We start from the raw sequence: 26,078 nt of genomic DNA, 5'->3' as shown, positions 1-26,078 counted from the left end.
GTCAGTGGAAGCAGAGAAGCCCACGCACCCTAAATATCCACTCCTCGAATTATTAACAGCGGCTGGGTAATATTCTCTAGAAGGCTCCGACTAAAATTTATATGTGTTCTATTTTGGCATCAGTGTGGACTGAGTTTTTCTGGAATTATATAGTTGGAAGAGAACTTACCTACCATAGTAGTGTCACTTCCTCCTCCAGCTGGGATAACAGACCCTCAGGCTCAGAAGATTGTTAATTCCTTTGATTCTCGTCTAGCATGTGCCTTGGCTCTTGTTGGTGTCTCAGAGAAGCATGGCGGTTTGCTGCTGCGGTGGCTGCCGCCATAGTCGACTTCAAAGGGTGAGGGAGAGGAAGGGAGTGTGACTGAGAACCAGAAGATGGCAATTCCCAGTCAGGGCATGTGGGTGGTGAGGAAAGCCAGGGAAGCAGGAAGGAGCTGGTGCCCAATAAAGAGAGGGCTAAAGTGGATAAGTGGGAAAAAACGTGGTCTATCTCACCGCCATGTCTGAGACCATTCCTACTGGGACAGCATGTTTCAAACATTGGTTCCTGCTCAGCTAGAGGTTTCCCATGGCTAACTACCAGCTTGAGGCAGGAGCGGGCTACTGTGTGCTGTGAGGCTTTTCCGTCTTATGATTTCTAAGCAACTGAAAATAATTTTGTACTGACCTAAAACTATTTTGTATGGGCTAGAGACTGAAAACACCCTTATGATAATATATTTTGTGTATATGGTATATGTGTATCTGGGTATGTTCTGCTCTGTAATATAATTACATATAAATTGGTATTATTATATGTAAACTATTACATCATATATTTATAAGTAAGTATACACATATCTGTAAATACATATTTGTATTTTATTTATTTATTTAAAAGGAATTGAAGAATTTATTTCATATGGAATGGGCATCTAAAGCTGCAGAATTTTGAAGGTATAAATTCACCTTCCTCCTTTTACAGATAAAGAAACTGAGGGCCAGCAGAGTCTTAGGAGAAGGCACAACCCTGTCTAAACCTCACGTTGCTCTTTCCAGGCCAGGACGCCCCCACTCTACCCCTGAGTCTGGCACAGTAGAGGGGAGAGGCTGTGGTGGAATGTTGATAGCACACCCTAAGGGTGATTCCGAAATGTTCCACCTCTAACTCTGACCTGATATCCGCTGTAGAAGGCCCAATAGAGAAATGTTAAGAATTTCTCTAATTGCCTTTAGAGAGTCCATAGAACTTCAACTGGAGGCCTACGTGACAGTAACTTGCTATCAAGTGCAAATGAATACCAGGTCTAACAATCGCATACCCGTAACTGTGATCCTATGGAACTGTCCTACCAGATCCCACTCACAGTAATGGGTCTTTCCCTTCTATTTTCTCTCCTATTCATAGAGATCACTGCCCTCCACTTTGCTTTAAGGTTAAGTTGTAAGGGCAGGAGAAACAGAGGCTGTGCCCAGCTATGGACTCTTTTCAAAGAGAAACACCTACCCTTCTCTTTACCGGAGGCTGTTTATGGGATGTCCTCCACTACCAGACAATCTGAGAACGCTGCTGTTTGGATAACATTGCTGTGCAGGAAGAATCTTTCTTCTTCCCTGAGTCTTTTTTCTTCAATCCAGATATCTTTACAATTGACTCATTTCTTTCTCCTGTCTCTGCCCAGTCCTGTTAGCAGTTCTGGGAAAAACAGCAAATGAGTTTAACATTTGCAACCAGTGGCTGGAGGCCACAAGATCAGGACACTTAATACGATATGGTTAGCTTTGTTTCAAATTAAAATTGGAACCAGTAATGTCTTAATTTTCTTGTCTAGACAATTGTCATGGCTGTAAATTACCATCATAATAGCCATTGAATGGTTTATAATGACCTTACCAAAACATTATTTGCCAATCCTATAAACTTTCTGAACATGCTGTTTAGTTTATCTTAATTAATCTATTAAGAGAGGACGTATACCTCCTGCTTCCTCTCTCCAAAGTGATATTTGTGGATTCAATTCCTTTCTCATTGTTAATGCTACCCTCTAAACTCACCACTGATCTAATTCTGTCTTCTGTCTGTCTACAACAAATTTAATCAGAAAAATCATTATCCAAATGTGATGTTCTTTCTGTGTTTGAGACAGTGACTATTGTCTCTGTAGACTTTTGGTGCTATTCTTTTTATGCGGTTAATAGCTGTTTACATACATTTTGTTCAGGGTAGGGATGGTAGTTTATTGCACAGGCTACTAATAATTGTGTGCAAAAATGAGTTTCAATTAACTCTTCAAACAAGAACTTGAAAGAGTTCCAAATGTTCAGGAGATAGGTCTCTGTACCTAAAGGTTGTCTACAAAGTATGTGAGCACAGCCTTTAAACCAAGCTAAGAAACCAATTCACCTTATAATGCGTGTGTCAGCTAATTATATAGTTATAAGCTCAGCTAATATCTAAACTGACTATGCCATGCTCCTGTGTGTGTGTGTGTGTGTGTGTGTGTGTGTGTGTGGTGTAGGAGGAGTGCAGTGGGTTAAGGCAGTAGGGAGGGAGAACAGATGCCAAAATTCATCAAGAAAATGTCTGAAATCCTTGTTGTAGGACTTTAGCTCCAGTTATCTGCCAGGAATGTTCTTGACCTTTCTGCCTGAGAAGCTTGGGCTCATCCTTTGTGTTGTCCCCATTTATTTTTTTCTCCATTACAAATTTCTTTTCATTTGTCTATTATTATATGTCTACTTGTCTCTTTCTACCAGTAAAATGTGATCTCAAGAGTAGGGACATCATCATTGCTAGTGGCTAATGACCTGGGATTGAATTTCATTTTCGCTACATTTTTCCCTAGCTGGATGACTTTAGCAGGCTTCCTTGCTAGATTTTCTTAATTTAAAAAATGGGAGTAGGGGCGCCTGGGTGGCTCAGTCAGTTAAGCGTCCGACTTCAGCTCAGGTCACGATCTCACAGTCCATGAGTTCGAGCCCTGCGTCGTGCTCTGGGCTGACGGCTCAGAGCCTGGAGTCTGCTTCCGATTCTGTGTCTCCCTCTCTCTCTGCCCCTCCCCCGTTCGTGCTCTGTCTCTTTCTGTCTCAAAAATAAAAATAAACGTTGAAAAAAAATGGGAGTAAAAAAATATCTGCTGCATAGAATTTTTGTATAGGTTAATTAATCTTAGCTATCATCATCATCACCATCATCACCATCATCATATTCATGTCCCTTTTGCCATTATAAAACACACAGTTAGTTTGTTTTTCAATAAATTACTTCAATGTTTTCTTTTATCAACCAACCTTTCATACCATAAAATTCACCCTTTCAAAAGTCTGTAATTCAGAAGCATTTACTATTTTCATGAAGCCATGTGAACATCCTAATTCTAGAAAGTGTTCATCTTTGCAAAAAGAAATGTTTTCCACATCAGCAGTCACTATTCTCCTACTCATTTTCCCAGCCCTGGCAAATCACAAATCTACTTTCTGTCTGGATTTGCCTGCAGTAACCATTGAATATAAATGAAAGTATGCAGTATGTGGTCTTTTTCTGTCTGACTTCTTCATTTAGCATAATGTTTTTAAGGTTCACCCATGTTGTAGCACATATATATTTCATTCCTTTTTATGGTTGAGTAGTTGTCCACATATGGATATACTACATGTATGGCCTAATACTACATTATGGTCATATACTGCATATGTGAGCTAATATGTGACCTAATACTGGGGAATATTCTATGTGCACTTAAGAAAATTTTGTACTTTGATGTTTTTAAAAGGACTGATCTATGTATGTCTGTTGGATCTAGCTGTTTTATAGTGTTATTCAAGTCTTTTATTTCCTTGTTGCTCTTTTGCCAAATTGTTCTATTATGTAAGTGTGCAACTATTATTACTGAATTGTCTATTCCTCCCTTCAATTCTGTAAGGTTTTGCTTCATTTTTTTTTCCAGGCTCTATTATTAGGTGCATATGTACCTATTATTGTTATGTCTTCTTGATGGATTGAAAGTTTTATTCTTATAAAATGCTCTTTGTCTCTAATAGCAATTTTTGCCTTAAAGTATATTTTTTCTGATAGTAATATAGTCACTTAGCTGTCTTTTTGTTATAGTTTACATGATATATCTTTTTCAGTCTTTTTATTTTTAAACGATGTGTGACTTAAATATAAAACGTATTTCTACTACAGTATATAATTGGGTGATATTTGTTTATTCTGTCAATCTCTGCCTGTGATTGGAGTGTTTATTCTATTTACATTTAATAAAATTAATAAGGTAGATTTTATATCTGCCATTTTTCTACTTGTATTTTATATGTTTTATCTTTCATTTTATTTCTCCATTACTATCTTCTTTTGTGTTAATGTTTCCTAGCATATCATTTTAACTCCTCTATTGTTTTTTAATTATATTTTAGAGTTATTTTCTTAATGTTTACTCTGAGGATTACAATTAACATCTTAACTTAAAGATCTAGTTTGGGTCAGAAATATAAAACCTTTGCTGCTACACAGCTCCATTCCTCCCCCTTCTTTGTCCTCTGGTGCATTTTAAGTACAAATATTTATTTAAGTCCCGCAACACAGTTTTATAATTGTTTGTTTATGCAGTTATCTTTCAGTTAGAAAAGAGTTGCAAACCAAAAGTACATTTATATTATCTTTTATATTTACCTAAATTGTTGCCTTTACTGGTACTTTTAATATTTCTACATGTGGATTCTATTTGTTGTATAGTATCCTTTTATCTTAGTCTGGAGGACTTCTTAGTATTTCTTACAGGATAGCTCTATGAACAATGAATTATCTGTTTATCTGGCAATAATATATCCTTCATTTTCAATGAATAGTTTTGCTAGATATAGAATTCTTTTTTCTTCCAAGCTTTTATTTAAATTCCAGTTAGTTAACATACAGTGTATTAGTTTCAAGTTTAGAATTTAGCGATTCATCCCTTAACGACCTTGTGTTCATTGCAAGTGTCCTCCTTAATACTCATCACTCATTTAATCCATTACCCCACCCGCCTCCTCTCCAACAACCCTCAGTTTTTTATCTGTAGTTAAGAGTCTGTTTCCTGGTTTGCCCTCCCCACCCCATGTTCATCTGTTTTGTTTCTTAAATTCCTCATATAAGTGAAATTGCAAGTAGATATAGAATTATTGATGGACAGTATTTTTTCATTCAGTATTTTGATTATGTTATCTGCTTGTCTTTTGTCCTCCATTATTTCTGATGAGAAATCAGCTATTAATCTTATCAAAAATCTCCTTTATATGATGAGCCACTTCTGTATTGCTACTTTCAAGATTGTCTCTTTACCTTTGACTTTTGACAATTTGATTATGATGTGTCTAGATGTGATCTTTTTTAAGTTTATCCAACATACATCTTTTGAGCTTCTTGGATGTAAGTTTTTGGCCATTATTTCTTCAAATATTTTTTCTGTCCCTTTCTTTCACCTCTCCTCTAGGACGCTCATGATGTGTGTGCTGTTATGCTTGATGATGTCACAGAGACCTCTTAGGTTCTGTTTGTTATTCTTCATTCTTCTTTCTATTCCTTAGGCTAGACAGTCTCAATTACTTATCTTCAAGCTCACTAATTCTTTATTTTTTGAAGTCAAATCTTTTGTTAAACCCCTCTAATGGATTTTTGTTTTAGTTATTATACTGTTTAACTATAGAATCTCTATTTTTTTATTTATTTATATATTTTTTTAATTTTTAATTTTTAATTTTTTAATATATGAAATTTACTGTCAAATTGGTTTCCATACAACACCCAGTGCTCATCCCAAAAGGTGCCCTCCTCAATACCCATCACCCACCCTGCCCTCCCTCCCACCCCCCATCAACCCTCAGTTTGTTCTCAGTTTTTAAGTCTCTTATGCTTTGGCTCTCTCCCACTCTAACCTCTTTTTTTTTTTTTCCCTTCCCCTCCCCCATGGGTTTCTGTTACGTTTCTCAGGATCCACATAAGAGTGAAACCATATGGTATCTGTCTTTCTCTGTATGGCTTATTTCACTTAGCATCACACTCTCCAGTTCCATCCATGTTGCTACAAAAGGCCATATTTCATTTTTTCTCATTGCCACGTAGTATTCCATTGTGTATATAAACCACAATTTCTTTATCCATTCATCAGTTGATGGACATTTAGGCTCTTTCCATAATTTGGCTATTGTTGAGAGTGCTGCTATAAACATTGGGGTACAAGTGCCCCTATGCATCAGTACTCCTGTATCCCTTGGATAAATTCCTAGCAGTGCTATTGCTGGGTCATAGGGTAGGTCTATTTTTAATTTTCTGAGGAACCTCCACACTGCTTTCCAGAGTGGCTGCACCAATTTGCATTCCCACCAACAGTGCAAGAGGGTTCCCGTTTCTCCACATCCTCTCCAGCATCTATAGTCTCCTGATTTCTTCATTTTGGCCACTCTGACTGGCGTGAGGTGATATCTGAGTGTGGTTTTGATTTGTATTTCCCTGATAAGGAGCGACGTTGAACATCTTTTCATGTGCCTGTTGGCCATCTGGATGTCTTCTTTAGAGAAGTGTCTATTCATGTTTTCTGCCCATTTCTTCACTGGGTTATTTGTTTTTCGGGTGTGGAGTTTGATGAGCTCTTTATAGATTTTGGATACTAGCCCTTTGTCCGATATGTCATTTGCAAATATCTTTTCCCATTCCGTTGGTTGCCTTTTAGTTTTGTTGGTTGTTTCCTTTGCTGTGCAGAAGCTTTTTATCTTCATAAGGTCCCAGTAATTCACTTTTGCTTTTAATTCCCTTGCCTTTGGGGATGTGCCGTAGAATCTCTATTTTTTAAAATAGATATGCTTTTATTAATACTGTTTGCTGAGACAGGCTCATATTTTTCTTTAGATCTTTATTCATGGCTTCCTTTTGTTCTTTGCACATAATTATATTAGCTGATTTAAAATCTTCCATCTAAGCATTCCAATGTGTGCTTTCTCAGGGAGTTTCTATTGGCTATTCCTCCTCTTACTATTTTGGGGCCATTCTTTCCTATTTCTTTGCATGTCCCATGATCTTTGTTGAAAACTGGATATGTTAAATAAAATAATGTGGCAACCCTGGAAATCAGATTGCCCTACACCCACAGTTCGATTTGTCTATGTTTGCTGTTCTTATTTGTTTCTGTTGCTGTTTGTTTTGTGACTTTCCTGTAGTAAAGGCATAATGATTTCTATGTGTTGTAATGTGTGGCAGCTTAGCTTATAGTCAGCTAATGGTTGGCAAGATATTTCCTTTGATATTTGAGTGTTTCCTGAGTGTTTCTGGTTGGAGAATGCCTTCAATTCCTTCAATAGCTTTCACTTCCTGCTTGCTCAGAGCCTCCAGTTCAGAAAGAATTGAGAGACTAGGGCCTTCTCAGATCCTCTGGTCTTTCTGCTTCCTACACATGTGTGGCCTTCTAGATTCCCAGAAATATGTTGGAACTTTTCAAAGACCTCTCTATGCTATTTTTCAATGGCGGTTATACACAGACTAAGACAGACCCAGTGGATGACTCATTCACCAAACTTTCTTTTTAGTTTCTTTGGTCAGCTTCTTGTTTGCTCCACTTTCTGAGGCAGCTCTGATGTTAAACAGTTACCCTTGATTGTTTTTGAAAAAGCCCTGGAGAAAGATTGTTTACAGTGAGTGATATGTGAGTCAGATCAACTGAAGGCAAGCCCTGCTAATGGATGTTTTCAGGAAACTGCCACAGGTCAAATTATAACAATACCTGGTAATGATGCTTTTGGGAGATTCAAACCTGTTCTGCCCTCTCCAGTAGCTGGTAGGCTGCTCATTTTCATGGTTATCATATTTGCAAAGCTATTGTTTTCATGGCAGCTGTAGATCTGGGGAGAGAGAATGGGAATAGGGCAAGTTAAAAAACCACAAAACTCACTATTCCAGTTGAGATTCAATTTATTCTCTTCAATAAACATTACTTCGGTTCCTCTTGTGGCATATTTCCAAAGTTCTTAAAAAGTTGATTTTGCCAACATTGCTTGTTGTCTCATTCTCATTGCCTTTACAAAGGTGCATAGTTGTGGCAGTCTTTATTTAATATTCTTGCAGTGCTCTCCCATCCAATTAATTTTTGATTAGTATATGAATTTAATGGACTTAATGGTTGTCTTTCTAACATTGACTTTACCCTTCTCTATGAATGTGAAGTTGGATTCGAAGTCAATCCCATGATCAGATCCAGAGGTAATCCCTGATTCCCCTAATCTGACATTCCAACCTTGACACTATTGATATTTTGGGTCCAATAATTGTATTGTGGGGGTTGTCCTGTGCTTTGTAGGATCTTTAACATCATTCTTGTACTCTTCCCAGTAGATACCAGTAACACCTTCCCAGTTAGTATTTGTTTGACAACAGACATTGTCTAATGTCCATTGCAGGGCAAACTTGCCCCTGGTTGAAAACCACCATTATCACCACAATAACATAGTCTCATTCTTTTAGACAAAACAGTTGATTCAGGCAAACAGGACTTATCTCAAAGAACATGGTGATCCCATGATCACAGTTAGTGGTTCAGGAATGGAGATATAACCAATTCAAGCCAAGGAGGTATGAGGGAAGATTGCTGGAAACAACGAGAGGAAAAGTTTCCTTTTTTCCTTCTATGTTGGATTGTGTGAGCATGTGAAATCCATTGGGTATCCAGCCTTAGCATGAAGCTAAAATGGTACCTAACGTGTGTTCCTGGCACACAGTTGACATACAGCTGATATTTAGAGTTTTTATTACAACACCAATTGGGTCAATGCTATGACCTTTGGTTTTCATTTAAGAACTGTTTAGGTTAAACTTTCTTAACTTAAAGACATCACTAAAAGTTGGAAGGGATTCTACCTTCATAATGGCTCTCCCACATCCAATCCCTCCTTTTCATCACTTCAAATCTTTAGTTACTTGTAAGTTTTAATTGGTTAATTGAAATACTTTTTATGAAATGTTCTCTCTCTTTTTCTCTCTTTCTCACCTCTCTCCACTTCAGCTCACTTACCAGCTTCTTCCCAAAGCACCCCTCTTATTATATTAATACCCTGCTGACGAAGTTTCAAGGTCTCTCTCTGTACCATCTACACATTAAACCCAACTTCTCAGCCTTTTTTTCAGTGTGACCAGAATTAACTTTTCAAATCTATTAGCCTCTGCTTTTCTTCTAAGTTCTAAACTTTAACCAAAGGAGAATGTTCATCATTTCCACAGCAGGTTCTACATTTTCTGGCTCTGTGAAGTTTGTTATGCTATTTTTGACACCAGAATATTTAAAATAATAATTACAATTCAAAAAGGTAGCCTTAATTGAGCACTAATCCTGTGCCAGATATTGTACTTAATCTCATTTAATTCTTCAAAACAAAAACAAAATGAAATGTCAACAAAATGAATTTGTTAAGTCCTTCTGTTTCACCTTCTGGCACATAAAGGACATTATGACTTGAAGAGGTTAAATAATTTCTCCAGCTTATACAGATAGTAATTGAAAACACTGGAACATGAACTTGGATCTTTGCAGTTGACCATATTCTTGTTCTTAACCACAATACTACATTGTTTTCTCTTTGCTCCCCTTTATTTTCCCTCTTCATTTCTCTCTGCTGCAGTTCTGATGTTTTCTAGTTTAAAGTTATATGCCAGTTCATCTATAACATGTGTCCCAGTCCTTCAGTTGAGAAATGATCTCTCCCCTCTTTAATCTCTTGCTGAATCCAACACAATGCCTAGTACATCATGATAAATGATCAATATATGTTTTAAATAAAGGAGATGGATGAATAAAACTTGGAGCCTAGGTATCTTGTTCTTTTATTTCATCATTGATATAAAGAAAAAACTCAAAGCTGCATAGTATTTTTCAGATAACAGGCACCTAACAATTTGTTAAATTGAATGAATTGCTGAAAATTCAGTAGATCAGCTTGTTGGGTGTCTATTTCTCTTTGTGCTTCTCTTATGAGACCATAGCTATGTGAGTAAGAGCAGGCTATGTAAGCATCTACTTATGAGGAATGTCCACTACTTTTTGTGTTAACTTACGCAGGTGAGCAGGCCTGGAAGTCTATTGTTTTGTGGTTAACAGAGAAAAGGCCTCAGTCTTAAATATTTACAGAAGAATTTGGAATCTCTAGGTATACAACTGACTGTAACAGTGGCTTTTCTTCCACAGAGGAGTTATTTTATGGGCTGTCAGTAAGAAAACAAATCTGTTTCAATGGTGTGTCTGTTTTGCTTGTCCCAAATGAGTGCTATTTACAAAGAGCAAGGATAGGACACTAAGGTGGCAAAGAGAGAAACTAAGAAAGAAGATAGTTGGCAAGGATGGAGACTAGACTCAATTAGCTCCCAACCCAGGGATGCTGTTGCTGATGTCGTTGGTCTGAGTCAGCAACAAAAATCAATGTCAGATATGGCAGATTTTGGCACCTCGGCAATTCTATTCAAGTCAGTAATTCTGTGATTCTATTTAATAAAAAACTTTTCAAAGTATTTAGATTTAAGTTATGATATAGATACTGGAGTTCCTCAAAAAGGAATGTATAAACGTTTTCCCAGTGCTTGCGTGTTTCTCAAGAAAAGGACTAATTTTATACTTTCATGTGGATTATAGTCTAAAAAAATAGTATGAACATGTGTCAGATTACTCCTAATGGAGTTTGGTCATGCAATTTTATTACCCATATTTTCAGTTGGGTTGATCATATGACTATAGCTTGAGGAGTGCTACTTATTTATCCTAGGTTAATGGGGAAAGACTGGAGTTGTCCTCCACGTGTAGCTCAGTCATGTGTCTGCACATGCTTCTTATGTATACTGCATGTGTGATTCAAGTGTGTGCCTCTATGTGCTTCCCATGCACCTCACATGAGCAACCCAGGTGTGTGCCCATCTGGACAGTGCATGTGTAACTCAGGCATGTACCATCCCAGTGGAGATGTCATAGAAGTTTGAACAGAGAAAAATGTTAGGAACATTGCATATAGAGACATGTCAGACTTTAAATGTGTGTGTGAATGTGTGTGTGTGTGTGTGTGTGTGTGTGTGTATTATTATACTCACAATGAGAATGGTTGTTTAGTTTTAGCAAACAATATAGTATTTCACATTAATGCTATTGTTTTTCATACTGTTTTTTGTAGTTTTGTTTGCTTTCCATTTATCAATTTTTAGTTTTATAGTTGTAAACAAGTCATATGGATACGACAGACAGATTATACCAAGTTTTATATATTAATATTGTTATGAACATGATTTGTCAACATTTGCAGTTAGTGAGAAGATCTTTTCCTTTAAAGATCTTTTCATTACTTAAGTATGAAAAACACTATATACCATTCTATTCTGCAGTGCATGCAAGTCCTAATCTGTTAATCCAATGAGCAAATATAAGAAAATAATGGTTATGTTACCCAGAGAAATATTAAGCTTATTAATGGCAAAATTTCATTCACTACATTCACTATTACTATAGCTTCATCTCTGTTTTGTAAATTGTCAGCTTTACTTATCGACATATTTACTTATTTTCTTTTATCTGGAAAAAGTTACACCATGTTAATACTGGTAAATTCTTGTGTCTGCATTCAAGATAATGAGTCCAGGCTAAGAACGTCTTCCAGAGTGGGTCAATAAAAGATTTTTTGGATCTTTTCTCCATTTGAATAAATATAGCATGTTAATTGAGTGGAGAAGTCCTGTAAAAGGCTTCCTACCCCTGTTTGGTGTGAAGGGGTTAAAATAATAGCTTTACAATTCATACTCACTCCTACATGTATTATCTCATGTCAGTTATGCTGTGAGGACTGTATCATTTCCACTTAGCAGATGACAAATGTGTGGGCCAAGGCATTGAGTGATTTGTCCCTATAATAAACTTGGGGGATCTAGCTCTGAATACCGGTCTGTGGGCTTCAGCTTCAGACTCCTTTTACTTTATCATGTGGTTTCTATAGATAACATTTAAACTAATTTTTGGATAGAAATGGAATTTTAAAGGGAAGGTGTGATATTAACTCATATGGATATCTTTACGAGAAAAGTTCTTATTCTGCACCTGATATAGTTTATTATTATTATTGTTGTCACTATATATATATATATTTTACATATAACATTATATGGTAAGTAACAAATTATATATGTAATCATATATGCTCTGTTTGTGTCTATGTATGTATATATGGTGATTACCAAAAAGAATTTAGGTAAAACACAGTACTATATGACAGATCCTTAACTCAGATTAAAATACAAAAGTCAAGCAATAGAGGAAGAAAATAGGAGTAAATAAATTTTTTAAAAGGTCTCTGCTGTCAGAGTTGAGGGACCCCAGGATATCATAGTTGAATGCCAGAAACTTTTTCTTTCCCTAACTTATAAGAAATATATTAGAGGTGAAATGACTTTAGAATGCATTTAGGAAGAGAGCATAGCCTAGGTATATTCTAAAGCTTTAGCCCTATTGCGTAACTTTTCAATCAAAATAAGTCTGGAAAATGGAAATGAAAAATGCCACATTACATAGCATATGTTTTGAAGAGAGGTTTAGAAAATTTGCTCTCTTAGGAGCAGCTCCCTCTTTAAGAATTTATGTGGCCACCTGTTCACTTCTCTTCTTACTGTCTCATGGCCTTTCTGAAGCCAATAAATAAAATTCTTTTCCCGATAGTCATTTTCTTATTTTCCAATGAACACAAGACCTCAGAACTATGAAAGAATACAGACAAGAACAGCTTCCTTTGATCTTTTTTCTTATTATGGTAATTATTTTAGCTTTATGTCCTTCCTGAACTTAAGGATAATGACATGTGCTTTTAGAAAATTTGAAAAACAATATGAGGAATCAGGAAATGTGTGTTCATAATTCTAGCAATATTAATTTCTTGGTGTATTTTTCTCAATACATTTTAGCTTATGTGAGAACATATGCTTTCTTTACTTGACATTTTTAATGTTATTAAATTTCCCTGTGTTATTGAAAAGCCTTTATTTTTAATAGCTACAGAGTATCCCAGCATATGGATATGCTCTGGCTTTTTAAAGCATCCTGTTAGTATTGAACACTTTGGGGGATTTCCAGTTTTCTCGGTTGTATGGCACTTCTGTACAGAACTTTTTGTGAGCATTTTGGTGTATCTCCTTATAACTATGTTATGATTGTTTCTAAGAAGAATTAATAAGTCAAAGGTATGAACATTCCAAATTATTTTGGTAAATATCGCCAAATTACTTTTCAAACTCTTAACATCAATTTACATTTCCTCCAGCAATGTCTCAATGCCTCTGTTTCACTCTGCCCTCATCTGCTTTTTAATTCTTGGTTCATTTGATAGGTGAACATTGCATCACACTGACTGAATTTGCATTATTAAAAAAATATGGATCATTTGTTTTGCTCACATTTACTAGCCATTTATCTTATTTTGAAAACTGTCTAAATTGCCTTCTTACCTCTCCATCATCATTTATCACTTCTCTAGTTCCAAAGAATAGAATCTTCTCAATCACAGAGCTTCAGAGGCAGAGTGAGTGTGGTCGCCCACTCCCCAAACATGTGACTGTTGCCCATTCACTATACACGTGAGTGCAGATGGATGGAGGTATCGTACTGTGTGCTCTACATAATTAGAGATGTGTACCTGCCTGCCTCCTGTGTCCCTGTGTGGCCCTTTCACCCTGTTGCTTTTCTCTCCCTTCCTTCCATGCATCTTTCACTATTTGGTTTCTTCTCAATTTAAAGTTGTTGACATGCTTGTATTGTACTGAGATTGGTAGGCTTATGTGTGTCTCTGGAGATAATGGTCAACACATTGCCTTTGTTCTGAGTTGTCTAATGTGCCATTCTGCCCTTTCTTGGCACATTTTCACTGTCCCAGGATGTTTCTGTCATGTCTATGTGGGAGATGCCTATGCATATATCAGGGGCTCCTTTACTGAGTCGCCTTTGAGACAGAAACCTAGTTAGTAAACAAGAGTCCTATGGAACTATTCAAAGAAGTCTAAGTGTTCTTTACATCTACTTTATCTCTTTCAAAATCATTCATGGTGGCTAAATTTTACTGATGACCTTCTATGGTAGCCAGCTGGGTGAACTTCTGTGTTTTCATAGCTCACCGTGAAAGACATGCTATTCTCTTTCTTTTATGTGTGAGTTCTGAAAACTGCTGCCTACCCGTTAGACTATTTTCCCACTGTCACCTTGCCAATAGAGAGAGTGGATTTGAACTGAAGTCTGACTCTGAAGAACATGTATGGCCTCTCTGTTGGATTTATTGAGCTCTCTGGCCATGGGTGGAGATATTTCTGCTTGTGCCTGTTGTCTGCTAATGTGGCACACAGACTGACGCATGTGAGGAGGGGTCAGGTGTGGTGAGGTGTGAGGGAGGCAAATGTTAAACACATCCTCTGTTCTGACAGCGGAAGACGGAGTTCACTGAGGAGCGGGGGCAAGTCTGGCTTTCCTGTTCCCAGCACATGGTAGACGCTAAACAGCTATTTGTTATTACTGAATAAAAGATGCTTTTCATTAAGCTACCGTCTTCTCTCAAACAAGAACAGGGTTAACTGGTCTGTGGGGCAGAGACAATCTGGCAATGCTAATCACTTTTCTTAATGAATGACCCAGTCTGTCTTCAGCAATCCATTTACACCTTCTTAAATTCCAGTTCTTCCAAATGAGGCTACCAAACTCCAAATGGTGTGATTAAGATGAATAAGTTTTGAACTCTTTGAACAGACGATTAATAAGCGAGAACAGCGTTGTATTTAACTTACTTATTATCTCATTTGGAATTTCTGAGTTCTGAAGAATCCTTAGGGGAATGAACTCTGAACATATTATAGGTAGATCTCATTTTTCAAGTTGGAAAGTTTTTATTATTTCCTCAGTCTTGCACACTCTTATCAAATACTTGGCTTTTATATAGAGCTAGCCTACGCCCAGTGCTACAAAGCCACCTGTGGGTAGAAATGGCATCTTCTCCATCTGTCTGGCATGAGTGGGCTTGCACGGGTCTCTGGAAATAGAAGTCGGTCCTCATCTTCACTGCATGTTGTCTAGAACCTTCTTCTGACTCTTGACTCACATGTTTGCCATTCCAAGGGCACCGTGGTGGCACATCACAAACAGCCCCAGTGGCTTTAAAAAATGAATAAATATAGTTATAGTAAGAGTGAGTACATTTGTTTTGATTTTTCCGGAAGCTATAATTATACAGCTCTTTACAATAAATCTGCTTCTCAAATTTGAACTTCAGGAAACTATTCAGCAAGAAATATTGAAAAATGAAAAATTTATGTTTTTTAAGTATTTTCCTTTTAACTAACCTGAAATTTGCTAACAATCAAAAATGGGGGGTCATCAAACTTTGTGTGTAAAGAGCCAGCTGGAGAACATTTTAGGCTTTGTGGGCCAAGATGGAAAATTGAGGCCATTAAATAGGTACTTACATAACAAGAGAGAAGACAGATTTCCACAAAATGTGATGAAATTCAAATAATAACAATAATAATGGTCACTGAGTACACTGTTTTGTAATATAGGCCATTGTATTAGTTTTCTGTCACAAAACATAAAAACTATCACATACTTGGTGGCTTTAACAATGCAAATGTATTATCTTACTGTTCTGGAGAGCAGAAGTCCAACATGGATCTCTTTAGGGCTAAGACTGAGGTGCTGGCAGGGCCACGTTCCTCCTGGAGACCCTGGTATAGAGTGTGCCTCCTTGCCTTTCCCAGTTGGGAAGCCTCCTGTGTTCCTCGCTCATGGCCACCTCTTCCATCTCCAAGGCCAGCAATGTGCCATCTCTCTAATTCTGCTTTCACCATCACATTTCTCCTTCTTACCATGGCCTGGAAAGGTTCTCCACCTTTAAGGGGTCCATGTGATTATGTTGGGCCCACTTAGATGATCCAGGACAATCTTCCCATCTGAAGCCCAGTGACTTAGTTTCCTAGGGCTGACCTAACAAAGTGCCACAAGGTGGGTGGCTTTAAACAACCAAAATTTACTCTCTTAGCTCTTGAAACTGTAAATGCAAAATGAAGATTTTGGCAGGCCATGCTCCCTCTAAGACTTTAGGTAGAATTCTCCCTGGCCTCTTACTAGCTTCTGGTGGGGGCTGTCAATCCATGGACTTTCTTGGCTTGCAGGTGCATCACTACACTCTCTACCTCTGTCATCACATGGCCTTCTCCCCTCCTGTGTCTCTGTCTCTTTGGGCTTCGTACAAGGATATTAGTCATCTTGGATTAAGAGCCCATCTTAAAGGCCTCATCTTAAATTGATTACACCTGCAAAAACTCTACGTCCAAGTAATGTCACATTGACAGATAATGGGGATGAGGACTTCAATGTCTCTTTTTGGAGACATGATTCAACCCTGTAACAGTCCGTAACCTTAATCACATCAAGTGGTTGCTAGGACCGTTATGGGGACCAGAAGCATTCTGGATGGTGGAGGAGGCAGAGATTGGGCCATCCTCTGCAATTACACAGACGGCACTGATTATTGGGTTAAACTGGCTATTTCTCCATGGCATCTCCATTTCTTCACCACATGCTGTAGGACGCTCAAGAAAGAGTGAGGACGTCATGTTACAGACACACTTGTATCCTATTTGATATGTGGTTACACTATTGCCATAGGCTGCCCTACTGAATTCCATCCTGCAGGTAACCCTTGGGTTTCTTTCAGCTTTAATTCCTCCTCTTTTTTCTTTTTTCTGTCCTTCCATAACGTGATTTTCTTGGCATCTCTTCCTCATCACTTACTGTTTCCATGATACCCATTTCCCAGAGGATATGTACTTCCATGATCAAAGGGAATTAGATAAAATTTTAAATTTGAGTTTAAGTTATAATGATACATTTAATTTAAAATTAAAGTTAAATAACAAATGCATGAGTATTCATAGTTATATTGGAGAACTGGGGAATTTGAGTAAAATTGGTGACTTAAATCAACAGCTGATTTTTAGCAGTTGTCGGGTCCTTGTTTTACACAATGGGAGGATTATGATTCAGTTTGCAGAGTTTTCATTTTCCAACCTCATCGGCCATAATGGTGTTTCTTCAACCCCCAATGGCAATTTCTTAGCTTTCCGCAGTCCTTACTTTATCTTTTGTCAGGCTACTGAAGCAGAGCAGGGGCACTGGACTTCAGGCATTCTGGAAGTCAAGACTCTGGACAAGGGAAGGGGATAGGTCAGTCAAGGTGCTGGGGAAGATGGTCAAGGAGGCTTTGGCCCTATATTTGTGCTGGGGATGAGGGTGTGATGTTTGGAGATTGCTGGTTTAGGATGCTCATGTGAGGTGCTATGTTTCACCTCAGGGGAGGCATGGGGCATGAGCTGAGAGACACGGGTGCTATGTGTTGGAAGTGATGAGCCAATACCATGGCTTGTGTTATTGTCATTTATGCTAATTGGGGATATGATTTAAAATTTGTCTATTTTCTTTAATAATAGATTTAAAGGAGTGTGGTGGTATCAGGCATTATGAAATTATGAAATGAAGGGCACTTTTGTTCTAAGATGGGAGTTCATTTTCTTTATAAATTCTTCAGTGTCACACTTGCCTTTGAATAGCTCTTAGTAATAGACTCCCCTTTGCATGAATATAGGATTCCAATGAGCCATAGGTTCCTGAGAAATCACCCAAATACCCTTTGAGAGTTTTGCAATTTTTTTTTCTGGAAATAACTTGCTGACAAAACAGTTTAAGATAGATTCAGTACACAGACATCAGCAGATGCAAAATCGGGAAGAAGAGGCAATGCAGAAAAGGATGGTATTTCTGAAAAGTAATAGTCACCATGTCCCATATTGACTAAAAAAGCTAATGATTTTTCTTGAAAAAAGGAAAGGAGCACTGACCATTATTCTTTCAGTAAAACGAGGAGCCTGCACTCCGGAGAATGTCAGACACATCATGAACCAGTAGAAAGGACACTAGGATCGTAACCATTGGGCATCATTTGAATTTAGCTTGATTCCAATCAGATTTCTTGAGGGATCCAGCTGTAGACTCAAGGTCTGACTATCATCTCTACCCTATAAATGAATAAAAAAAGAATATCAATTTTCTAGAAAGTTTTAATCTTTCAAATCAGTTTGTTTTTACTGTTGAACTCTAAGCTCCAGAAGGACAGAGTTCCCACTGGACCAGTCCCTTGCTAAGAATCAATGGTGTGCTTTGGATTTGAGCTAAGTAGCTCCAAGTACTTGTGCATGCTTTGCCACATAGTCATTCATCCATCAATTCAGTACTGTTCTGATGCAGCAGTGAACGCTTTGCTCACAGATGACTTTTCCTTTTTTAAAACTGACACAGCAACAGCACATGGTGAGCATGCAAAATGTGGGGACAACTAATACATTTAGATTTGTGGAAGTATTTTAAAAAATATTCACGTCCACAATGCCTCAAATATGATACATTTTTTTATTCCAGTTTATGCTTGTTTTTAAGCTATAGGATTCTTTGTAATAGGGAAATCCAAGTAGAGAAAGTATTGTCCAATGTTGGTCTGTAGCTGATATGCCCCAGTTTGGCCACTCACAGCAGCAAAAACTGACTGGTTTCTGTGTCTATGTGCTGGTGAACATATTGAGTGTCCCTTGTGCTTGGTAACTGACATAACAAAGGCCAATGGTACTTTAAAACATTTTTTTTAATGTTGATTGGTATATTTATTTTTGAGAGAGAGAGAGAGAGAAAGAGAGAGAGAGAGAACAGGTGAGGGAAGGGCAGAGAGAGAGGGAGACACAGAATCCAAAGCAGGCTCCAGGCTCTGAGCTGTCAGCACAGAGCCCTATGCAGGGCTCCAACTCATGGATCATGAGATCATGACCTGAGCCAAAGTTGGACACTTAACCGACTGAGCCACACAAGTGCCCCGCCAGTGATACTTGACGATGCTTGCTGAATCGTACTCCCAGATTACCTGCTAGGTACCCAGGCGTGCAGCTGGGTTTCAGAGCCTCTCTAACTTTGCCTCCTGTTAGCAAGATGATCTTCAGGCAAAAAGTACAAGTGGTATTGATGGAGAAAATGTCTATCTTATGTGAACAAACAAGGGCCTTTCAGACTCACGCTCTTTAATTGTAGGCTGAACACTTTGCAGAGAACTGTAACAAGCGGGCAGGGCAGCAGCTACAGGCCATCCCGAAAGGATGAGTTCATTCAGGGGGACAAGTGTCCAAAAGACTAAGCAAAGTCATATTAGGAGACTTTGGAACATTTTTCCAGAATGACTGACCAAATTTCTCTAGCTGATTCCAATTCAGGTACCAGGGCAGTCTAAAAATACAGTAGTAAAGGAAGATCATTCCAAACTAGTGTAGGGGAGAGGCTGGGTTATTTGAGTAGAAATGCTTATTTTAAATAACTAGTAGGAATTGATTTAATGTTAACATGTTCTTCTTCCTAAAGTTAAATAGAAATATTTTATGATAATGACTTAGAAACACGTACATTTAACTTTAAAAGGTAAATGCACTTATACATTTTTTCAAAATTTATTTTGAAATCTCTTAAAATATACAGTGCAGCAACAAAACAGAAAACTGAAAGATTTTTAAAATTTTATTTACTGAAGAATAATTTGAGGGTGGGCATGTCCAGTCATCAATACATGGGGGCTATCTTGATGTGCTTCTTAAGAGAATAGTAAATCTTATTTAAAAGGTGGCATTAAAAATGTTTTATTGATGGGCAATGTAAGCCTTTTCCAATATGGATTTTTTTTTAATTCAGTAACACATATAATTATTTTTTGAATTAAAGAAAAGAAACTTTCTTTTGAAGAACTATTTGCCACTTGCAATGATTTTATTCATTCTTTTTTATACAAATTAAATGTTTTTCAGCAAGATTAAAATGAGAAATAAGAGACATTAAGACTTGCAATTTTTATTTTGTTTGTTTATTCATATACTTAAAAAGGATAGACTCTTTGTCTCTTCCTGAAAAGATTTTCCAATCAAGGAAACATTAAGTCAAAGGAAGAAACTTTCTTCTGCACTCTGATGAAGAGTCTGATGTTAAAAGCAATGTTACCACTTGTCATTTCTGAATAATTTTAGTGCTTTAAGCTCAACAGTCCATACCCTTTGCCATGACAAAGGTTTACCTTTGTTTGGTTTGTATAGTCTGAGAGAATATAATGCTGGGTAGCAGAATTTCACTGAAGCCTTCTTGTTTTGTTTTGTTTTAAAAACAATTGCCAAGGAACATTCTGACTTACCCATATCGTTTTATGATAACAAAATCTGCTTTGTTAGTCTTGGTCGTCAGAGGTCTTTCACCGAAATGCAACAATGAACCGGTTGTAGAATAGATGCTATTGTGGCAGAAGATGTGTTCAGAGATACCATACCTTGCGTCTTCTGCCGAATTTGTCTATAAACGGCTCTCTCCATAAGTTAGACCAGGACAGCCATCTGCTTGGGCTGAGGACAGAAGTAGTATCTTTGCTCTAAAAGTGGGAGGAGCAGGAAAGGAGCATGGGGAAGGAAAGGGAAGGGAGGAGAAGGAGGTGGAGGAGAGGAGAGTGGTAGATACGTGGGGAGTCAATAGTATTGTGTGCATATTTAAAAATTGCTGGGAGTAATCTTAAAAGTTTCCTCAAAAGAAAAAAAAACCCTGTAACTTCATATGGTAATGGATGGTAACTAGACTTGGTATAATGATCATTTCACAGTGTGCACAAATATCGAATCACTATGTTGTACACCTGAAACTAATGTGTTAAATGTTAGTTAGGCCTCAATAAAATAAATAAGAGAGATTAAGAGAAGAGCTGATATCCTATAATAGGAGTTTTGTGTTCTTGTCAAGATAACAGACACGATAGCAGGATCTATCAAAAAAGAAAAGTATAATCTAGGGGCGCCTGGGTGACTCAGTCAGTTAAGCATCCAACTTCGGCTCCGGTCATGATCTCATGGCTCATGGGCTCGAGCCCCATGTCAGGGTCTGTGCTGACACCTCAGAGCCTGGAGCCTGCTTCGGATTCTGTGTGTCGCTCTCTCTCTGCCCCTCCCCCACCACACTCTGTCTCTCTCTCTCTCTCAAAAATAAATAAACATTAAAAAAAAAGTATCTCAATTACTTTACCTCTTCCTGTAACCATACCTCCTGTGTGATATAGACAACTCTATCACACAGTTTTACCCAATTCTCAGTGAGACAGGATATGCCAAAGAGGAATGGAAGGCCCTAGCTGCCTGCTCTGGTCCAGCCCACTGTTCTAGGACAAGGCTCCATGACCTTGTGTCAGCCACACACCCATAGCACCGCATTTATGTTCTACAGCCATGTTGGTCATTTGGTAGCCGGTAGCCACACATGGCTATATTAATTAATTCATTGATTTTTGTTTTCCTGAACAAATGCTCCATTATTGTGGTGTCAGATCAACAGGATAGTGAAGGGGTCTCTCAAAGCACCTAACTTTTCACAGAACCCCTTGACTAAATCAAACTTGTGGGTTTTTCTTCATTGTTTTAATATCGTGTATATCCTGATGACTCTAAAATGTGTATCTCTGTCCCATGTGGCTCTAAAAATTTAAATTAATTTTAGGAATTCAGTCTCACTAGCCACTTCTCAAGTGATCAGTAGCCATGTGTGGCTGATGGTTTCTCTGTTGGACGCTACAGATCTATCATCACATTTCCTTCATCACAGAAGGTCTATTGGACTCTGCTGGTCTCAAGCTTTCATGGGGAAGCTGAGTTCCTGAAAGGTCATCCAATTAGATTACTTTCGGTTGAGGCTTTTAAGCAGGGTTAGATCCATAATAAGAAACAGGAAAACTATTTTTTTTATTTGCACATCTGTAAGCAGCAGTGTGAATTTGCAAATATGGTCATATAAACTGAGAGAACTGGGTGATTTCTTTTCCCTGCAGAGAGGCCTTTGTCATTAGTTTTGCTTTCTGGGATATCTTACGCGGATGATGCTTAATAATGATTGCCTCTCCTTTTATAACTTCCCATTTAGGGCTTAATTCCTTTGCACTTGGTTCGGTTAAGAAACACGCAAAACTTGGTCTGATGATCGGATCTGCATCCCGTCCTCAGGGGCCTCAGTGACACTGGCATCGGCGCTAAGGACAAGTGTCTCAGGGAGGCTGGGAGGGACGACGGGTGTTGGGTGGGAGATTGGAGGCAGCAGGAAGCGAGAGCTCTTGGACTGAGGATGTCAGGAAAATGTGGTGAAGCAAAACTGAGGGCAAAATAGCTCCATCAGCGAGTCTGTGAAAGAGCCGAGGCTGTGAGCGAGAGCAGACTTGCTGGCTTAAAGGCAGAGACCCCTTGGCATAATCTTGTTGTCTAAAGATTGCACATTACAGACTAAACCCAAAGGGAGGAACCAGGATGAATGACAGAGCAGTATCTCTGTCTCAGAGAAGGGAAGGAGTAGGCTGTGGGCGTGTATTTTTCTTCACTCTCTGCATTGTTCCAGATGCAGTTGAGCATCTGCCTCTAATTCTGTTATTTTCTTCACTATAATGTGGTATCTTAAGCTAAAAATCAGCAGCTTATACTTAGCACAGGCCTGATCTTCAAGTGTGTGTTTGTTGACTGAAGCAGTTCAGAAAGGGAGTAGACATCGGTCCAGGGGTTATTCTCTCCTAGGAATCGCCACAATTCCCACTGCCCCCCACCCCCCACCCCTGAGAATCTCTGCAGCATATTCACTGGGTTTGGTCAGCCTCCCTCTGCTCATCCAGAAGCCCTGATACCCTGGCTCAGCTGTGGGTAGCAAGGGCCTGCCTTCAGCAAATGTGCGTCTTGTTGATGCCATCGGCCACAGTGAGAAGTCAAGAGAGCATATCCTGAAATCTTCAGGTCCCTGGGAAAAAGAGCTCAAGATCCTCTGTAAGAAATCCAAAACGATTACCACGCTCTGCGCACTGGATTCGCACAAAGCTTTCTTAAAGTGTTTTCCAGTTCGTACAGACTGTTTCACCACATTAACCAAAGGGGAGCTCTGCTTCGTAGTCTGTACTGATGCAGCCCCACGGAAATAATTAATGGCATTGATGCCATGTCCCCACCCCCCCCCACCCCCCACTTCACAGGACTTATCACAACTGTGCTCATTACTTCTAAAAATAATAAAATGAAAGCAGCGTCTGGCTCCCTTTCTACAATTTTTGTTTCTCTTTTCTTTCTTTCTTTTTTTTTTTTTTTTAGCATGATAAAGAAGGCAGCTGCTTTTTCTCATGAAACAAAATATATCTCATTTTCCTTTGTTTCTGTCACTCATCTGGCCTATCTTAGTTCAGCAGTGGGGCGATAACTGTTTATTATTCAGGTTGATTTTCGGTTATGAATGTTTCCGCTGCCACATTAAACACGCAGATTTTCAGAGTCCTTTTTGCACAAGTTCCTCTGGGTGCACAGTCCTTCGTTGGCAGCGCTATTCACGGAGGAGAGAACAATATTGATTAGCAGAGCTGAAGCCTCTAATTCAACATTTAAAGGCACGGTTCCACAAAAGGAAAAATAGTAGGCTGTGGAAATTTGGGTCACATTAAAAAGAGAGAGAGAGAGAGAAAGAGAAAAGCCTTATCTCTCCTCCCAGCATATCCAAACTGTGTCAGAATGAGCAAAAATGTCAAAGGTAAGGACATACGAACGGCAATTCCTTGAGAATTTCGATGGAGGAAGAAAAGGACGAGCATAATCCTCATTGTGCGTGCTAATAGCTGAGTAAGAGGTCAATGCTATTTATATCTCAAATTATCTGGTCCCGTGCACTTGGAAATGTGGCATGTGTCTTTAAATTCACAAGACCATTTCTAGAATAAGTGACAGATAATTTTCCTTTTAAGATGATGTGTAGAGGGGTGTCTGTGTTGCTCTGGCAGTTGAGCATCCAATTCTGGATTTTGGCTCAGGTCATGATCCCAGAGTTGTGGGATTAGCCCCACATCAGGCTCTTTGTTGAGTGTGGATCCTGCTTAAAATTCTCTCTTTCTTTGCCCCTCTCCTGCTAGCACTGTTTCTCTCTCTCAAAAAAAAATACGATGTATAGAAGACTGTTAGCATTTGAGGAATTAAATGTGTGGCTGCTGTGCATTTTGAGTGTGACCTCATGATCTATGTTGACTTTTCTCCATTGAGACCCAAATGCCAACCTTGAGTACTTCCAGCCTGACAGAGGAACAAGCCTCTTAGCTCTAAGTGACTACAATGCATCATTTTCCCAATTTTGCTTGACTCTTTTGCCACATTAGTTAGCTTCATGCTCCCGAGTAATTAAAAACCATATTTTCTTTTCAGGGGAAAAGAGGGAAGGGGCACCTGGGTGGCTCAGTCGGTTAAGCATCCTACTCTTGCTTTCAGGTCAAGTCATTATCTCATGGTTCGTGGGTTTGAGCCCTTCGTTGGGCTCCATGCTGACAGTGTGGAGCCTGCTTGGGATTCACTCTCTCCTCTCTCTCTGCCCCTCCCCTGCTCACTCTCTATCTCTCTTTCAAAATAAATAAATAAACATTAAAAAAAAGCAAGCTTCAACTAAAAAGTCTATTCTTGGGTGTGAGGGATGGAAGCCAAGCTCAGAAAGTTAGGGCAGTTTTGAATATGCGTGTTCATCAGAGTTCCAGGAAACAACTATTATACATAAGAATGTCTGCACCATTTACTGAGGTCTGTGCACTTAGCTCTGAGTTGGGCAGAAGAGGTCACACAAAGCAAGCATACATTTCAACCCTGCTTTTTTGTAAGTCTGATCGTATGAGGCATGCTCTTTCCTTCTGTGTTATTTTGTTTCCCATATGAGAGCCTACGGGAGGAGCGGAGATTACATAAAGAGTACAGAGATTCACTGATTCATGGACTCATTCATTCACTGAACAAAATTTCCTTGAGCAAGCACCTACTGTGTGCAGATATTCAGCTCAATGCTGAGAATGCAGTGGTGAGCAAAACAGTTCTCCTGGCAGTCTACTTGGGAGAGAATCACTAATTACACAGGTGCACAACTGTAAAATTTCAAGTAGTCATGAGAATCTGGAAGGGTGATCCCAGGGAGCTATGAATGACATTGTGATGGGCCAGTTGACAAGGTGTTGGGACTCACACAGATATTGAAGAATGATTGGAGTTTGATGAGACACTGGGGATTTGTAACCTCTGCCCCTCTGTACCCCATGCTTTTTTTTCTTCATTCTCCAGGAATTGTTTACACTGTAGAAGCATATATTTCTATTGATATGCAAATTAGCAAGACTATGCAAACATAAACTTTCATCTTTAATGAAAAGCAGTCGGGATGTTTAAGGGTAGGCAGTGATTTGCTTCATATTTTTACTCACGGTCTGCAAAGAAACTTAAATTTTGGTTCAGGGTTTTTGAAACTATAATTTTATTGAAAGGGATTCAGTGGCCATATACACTAACAAGCTATGGAATAAAGGCAAGAAAATTGAATTACAGATTATTTTTGGTGCAGACTAACCCAGCTCTTAACATTTATTTAATTTTATTGATTCATCACCTGAAGGATTGCAATTTATGGCCTTTGTTTCTCTTACAAATTGATTCCTCCTTAAATATGTTCAGCATCTTCCAAACCATATTTTGAAAAAAAAAGATCTGGTATTTCAGATATTTTCTAATATTTTAATGAGGATTCTCTTATAGATTTTTCAAAGCTTTTTGGAACTAAAGTCCCACATGTATATTCTTGTTAGCTCAGTGGGTTCAGTGTTTCATTTACTTTTCGAACTTTTTATTTGCTAACTACTCAGATAGAGAAATAGTGTAAAAATTAAGACAGGTTGAATGATTCACATAGAGACTTAGAAATTAGAAGTCCCCAATCCAATTTTTATTTAAGTTTAAAAGGTGAAGTATTAAAAGTATTGTTTGCACTGTCAGTAGTAGTAAATTTAAAGAATAGTCTGAGTATGCATGCCAAAAAAGTCGGTCACGAGTGGCTTCTTTCCAGTGAGTGTGAGAATATCTTACACTTTACTCGAAAGAAAATTCTGGTCTGGACATGGTGCCATGTTGCTTCAATGGGTACAACCTGAGGTGTCCA

The 26,078-nt window shown here is 38.4% G+C and overlaps 1 protein-coding gene and 1 long non-coding RNA gene across 7 annotated transcripts in view; one reads left to right on the top strand and one right to left on the bottom strand.

Moving 5' to 3' along the window:
* Positions 1 to 26,078, top strand: part of FGF14 (fibroblast growth factor 14) — a 631,433-nt gene that overhangs the window by 206,749 nt on the left and 398,606 nt on the right. The gene's annotated exons all lie outside the window — the stretch shown is intronic.
* On the bottom strand, positions 176 to 5,341 carry LOC122214733. The gene is made up of 3 exons (XR_006200094.1): positions 5,303 to 5,341; positions 1,490 to 1,678; positions 176 to 331 (listed from the first exon to the last, which is right to left on the bottom strand). It is a non-coding gene; the product is annotated as an uncharacterized LOC122214733 (long non-coding RNA).

The sequence above is a fragment of the Panthera leo genome, chromosome A1 (assembly GCF_018350215.1).
Source record: "Panthera leo isolate Ple1 chromosome A1, P.leo_Ple1_pat1.1, whole genome shotgun sequence".
Lineage (NCBI taxonomy): Eukaryota > Metazoa > Chordata > Mammalia > Carnivora > Felidae > Panthera > Panthera leo.
Note: the sequence above shows the minus strand (reverse complement) of the source record. Positions and strands in the feature narration are given on the sequence as shown.